The sequence below is a fragment of the Octopus bimaculoides genome, chromosome 7, assembly GCF_046866305.1.
Source record: "Octopus bimaculoides isolate indiv1 chromosome 7, ASM4686630v1, whole genome shotgun sequence".
In the NCBI taxonomy this organism is placed as follows: domain Eukaryota; kingdom Metazoa; phylum Mollusca; class Cephalopoda; order Octopoda; family Octopodidae; genus Octopus; species Octopus bimaculoides.
In genome coordinates this window covers 22,482,385-22,487,384 of record NC_142934.1, presented here as the reverse complement: position 1 = coordinate 22,487,384, position 5,000 = coordinate 22,482,385, and the positions used below count along the sequence as shown (strand labels likewise).

Sequence of the window (5,000 nt, the reverse complement as noted above, 5' to 3'; positions counted from 1 at the left end):
TCAGCTCTAACAGCGATATCACAGAATGAGCTTTCTCTTTGTTCATTGCGTTCCAATGTTCCAAAGGGCCATTGAAGTAGTTTTCACCGAAATCTAAAATGACAATTTATTATCACTAACGTGTGCGTGTGTGTGTGTCTGTGTGTCTCTGTGTTTGTGTGTGTGTGTGTGTGTGTGTGTGTGCGTGTGTATGTGTGTGTATGTGTGTGTGTGTGTGTGTGTGTGTGTGTGTGTGTGTGTGTGTGTGTGTGTGTGTGTGTGTGTGTGTGTGTGTAATGTTACCAATGGATCACACGACATTGGCAATCGACTACCTTGTTTGATTGTTATAAGAGAAAGACTTCCGTTATGTTTGGTTGAAGCGTTTTGGTGTTGAGAGTTTTCGAATATTTTTTACAAACGTACACATATACATATATAGATATATATGTATAAGCGTGTACGTATATATAAATATATATATATACATACACACACATACACACTTTCTCTGCTCTCTCTCTCTCTCTCTCTCTCTCTCTCTCTCTCCCTCCCTTTCAGATTTGAAGTACTGCACCTCGATCCTCATCACCTTGACAATGTACAGTTTAAACATATATATTTGTTATATGTTCATATCTATGTGTATGCGTAGGTATACGTATATATGAATACATCCCCACTATTAGTACTATTTTGTTAGTAAACAGTATGAACTGTGACAAAAGCGGATGTGCACAGTGTGTATCATATACAGTTGCTATACATATACAGTTGTAAACATGCCAAATAAATAAACACGTAGAATCATAATAACGCCTTCAATGAGTTGTTTATTGTCCCAACACGAACCAAAAGAATATATAACATGGTGCAGCGATAAATACTTATGAGAAAACCGTGCCTTTACAACAAAACAGGAACACAACATGTCTGAAATTTAACAAACTGAATATCGCTTCGTCTTCGGACATACACGAGGATCCGAAATGGCGGTCCCCGTTACCGTACAGATGAATCTGCATCCGACCATGAACTGGGACGCCGATGATATCGTGGAAGCGTTCAAGAAATTCAAACAGAAATGTCAATTAGCTTTCAAGAGCTTCATGAAAGGTACAACTGCCGATGAAAAGGTAAGTAGTGGTTCGGCAACTTGATGGCAGATGTTCATTTGTTTATGCCCCTGTAAAGTAGTGATTCGGTAGAATGAGTACCAGACTAAAAACTACTTGTAAGGCCGATTTGCTCGACTAAAACTCCTCCAGAGCGGTGCTTCAGCACGGCCGCAGTCTAATGAATGAAACAAGTATAAGTAAAAGATAAAATAGAAAAATCTCTTTCGTATTTACAACAGAAATATTGGCTTCAAATTTTGGCACAAGGCCAGCTGTTTCGGGGAAGGGACTAAGTCGATTACATCGACTCCATTGCTTGACTGGTACTCTCCACGAAGCTGCGTCGTGTCGTCGCTAGAACTGGCTGTGTGCTCTGTGGCCAGCGGCTAGACCTCAGAAGGTCTGGAGCCGGACTGACAATCGTGACCGTGAAAAGCTAGCTATTTATAAGATACTATCGGCTCAAACAGGGGTTCAGAAAAACTGTCCCTCGCGACCTTATCTGAAGGCTGCGATTGGTTGGGTTGCACCCTGGCGATAAATAAAACAGGAGACAAAAATACGCCAATACCAACCAATCAGAGTGGTGAATACAACAGGATCCAAAAGTGGCAAATATACTTCACCTATATATATATATATATATATATATATATATATATATATATATATATATATATATATATATATATATATATATATATATATACATATATATATATATATATATACGATGGGCTTCTTTCATTTTCCGTCTACCAAATCCACTCACAAAGCTTTGGTCGGCCCGAGGCTATAGTAGAAGACACTTGCCCAAGATGCCACGCAGTGGGACTGAACCCAGAACCATGTGGTTGGTAAGCAATTTACTTACCACACAGCTACTCCTGCGCCATACACTCCTGCGTATGGTTATTCAAAATTTTGAATTACGCATACGCGCGCGCGCATACTTAATTCATACAGTAGTTTCTATCTCCCCACTCTCTTTTTCTCACAGTTTGCTCCCTCTATCTATCTATCTATCTATCTTTCTCCCAGTACCTCTAGATATCACTTCTCTCTTCTTCTATCTTATCGCACACCCTCTCAGTTCACTCTCACCATCATTCTTACCATTTTTATATATAAGAACACCAATTTGAAGAACACCGTAAGTGTTTAAAACAAATGTAAAGAGAAAAATCGGAAAAGACATTAATATCAACTATAAAATAATGTCTCGTAATATAAACAGCGATATCTACCTCCTACCAAACCTCTTCGTCTTCCCCCCCCCCCTTCTCCAATTTGTTGGTCAGCTCTATCGTATGTATATAGGTACGTATATATGTATGTATGTGTGTGTGTGTGCGAACGTGTGTGTCTGTACATATACATGCATACACACACACATAGATAGATAGATAGATAGATAGATAGATAGATAGATAGATAGATAGATAGATATACGCGCGCGCGCACAAATCTGATAATCAATTACGTCTGAGTGGTGTGGTTGACCTTCAGCTGGACACTTCAGTGGACGGAGATCTTTTATATATATATATATATATATATATATATATATATATATATATATATATATATATACACACACACACACACACACACACACACACACACACACACACACATATATATATATATATATATATATATTCTGTCACTTTACTTAAAAAGTCCACTTGTCATGCGCACTGACATGACCGAGTATTGTTCCAATCGACATATCCTACCGTCTGACACTGGAATTTCTCACTATTTCCAAAGACTTGTTATTTATTCATTTATTTATTTATTTAGCTTTTATCTTTTACTTGTTTCGGTCACTGAACTGTGGCCATGCTTGAGCACCACCTCGAAGGATTTCAGTCGAAAAAATTAACTAAAGTATTTACTTTACAGCGAGGGCGAACCAAAAGGAAACCGGAATTTTGCTACATTAATTTATTCACTTAGTTTTACATGTTTACACTTTTATCGCCTTCAAAGTATTCTCTGCTTGAAGCAATGCATCGGTCCAGACACGTTTTCCACCGTTCGAAGCAGTGCTGGAACTCTTGCAAAGTGATTCCTTTTAACGCCTCCGTCGTTATTTTTCTTCGCCACTTCCACATCTGCAAATTCCGTTGCACCATCTTTCGTTACCAGTGATGACCTTTGAAAAAAAGGTCCGGATCAACTTCCAGCTGTTCTTTCAGTTTACGACACGCATTCAGTCGTGACTGCTTTTGATGTTCCGTGAACAAGCGAGGCACAAATTTTGCTGTAACTCTTTTTATTCTCTTCTGCCTTTTTTTTTTTTTTTTTTTTTAATTTTCCCAGGCAAAAATACAATGATTTTAATTCTTTCATATATTGCATTGATTGTTTTATTAGTCTTAGAGCAATTTCTCATTCGATGATCCTTCTCTCCTTTTACTCCCAATATACGAAGCGGTTGCTTGAAACCCGTTTCATTGCTGGTGTCGCCTTGTTAAAATTGATTTCCAATAAATAAATAAAACGGGCATGCAAGGGAAGAAAGTTTTTTCCTTACTGCTCAAAACGTTCATCGTTGATGTAATGATATTTAATTTATCTGTAGTAAAGTACCCGGTTTTTTTTTTTTTTAGAGACAAGAACCGAAGAAACGCAACATCTTTATCCAATATGATATGGAACCTTAAAGAGAGGATATGTGTGGATGACAACTCCCATATAAATTGGAGCATCATCGCTCAGGCCAACAAATATAAGCGACGGGGCAGCAAATGCGACCTCTGTCTCATAGGGAAATTAAATACCATAATAGCATAAATGAATATTTTGAATATTAGGGAAGAAATGTTATCACTGTGCAAGCACAAGAAACATTTTATACTTCGAAATTTCTAGTATGACGCTTCACCTACCGTGCCGAAACTCAAGCTGAAATTCTTAACTACACAGACATGTATAACATATACATTACGCATTCTTGATATCACACGATTTACAAAAATACATGTTTATAAACTTACAAATATTTAATTGAACTTTCGACTTCATGGACTAATATATATATGCATATGCTCAGACATCAACCAAAAGCATGCTATAGCTAGCTACATAGACAGATAGATAGATAGATAGATAGATAGATAGATAGATAGATAGATAGATAGATAGATAGATAGATAGATAGATAAAATAGGTAGGTAGTTAGGTCGGTCGATTGGTAGGCAGGTAGGTAGGTAGGTATACACACATACATATGTACACATACATATGTATGTATGTATGTGTGTATGTATGTATGTATGCATGCATGTATGTGGATGAGCATGAACAGTGTCGAATAATTAAAGAATTAATTAATCTATGATGAACGTAAATTCTTGCAAAAGCCGAGGGCCAATGCAAGGGAGATAACAATCAAAAATGTATTATTAGCCGCGTGTGGTGTGCGTGTGTGTCTATATATCTATATATATATATATGCGCGCGCGCACGCAGACATGTATACATAGATACATATATGCACATACACATATACATACTAATAAGCTCATATATATACATACACACAACAAAAACCTGTATACCCAAAGACATATACTATTTCTATGTAAGTATACACATATATGTCTTTATTCGCATGTATACACACACACACACACATAATGTCTTTATTTGCATGTATATACACACACACAATATGTTTTGTTTGGATGTATATATATACACACACACATACACAAACACTTACATACAAATACATAGACACAACGTAGATAAACAACATTTACATAAAAACTACTGCACTTATATATAGTAACTATTTATACTATATTTATATTTAAGTAGATTCGCGGACGTATATAAATAGTAACTCTTTATATAAGCGCAGTAGTTTTTATGCATATAATTGTTTATCTA

The 5,000-nt window shown here is 36.5% G+C and overlaps 1 long non-coding RNA gene across 1 annotated transcript in view; it reads left to right on the top strand.

Moving 5' to 3' along the window:
* The first annotated feature begins 657 nt into the window (after positions 1-657).
* The window catches only part of LOC149134604 (uncharacterized), a 6,294-nt gene continuing 1,951 nt past the window's right edge, over positions 658-5,000 (top strand). The window contains exons 1-2 of the long non-coding RNA XR_016242453.1: positions 658-1,115; positions 3,716-5,000. The exon at positions 3,716-5,000 is cut by the window's right edge and continues 1,951 nt beyond it. This is a non-coding gene — a long non-coding RNA (uncharacterized LOC149134604). The remainder of the gene's footprint in view (positions 1,116-3,715) is intronic.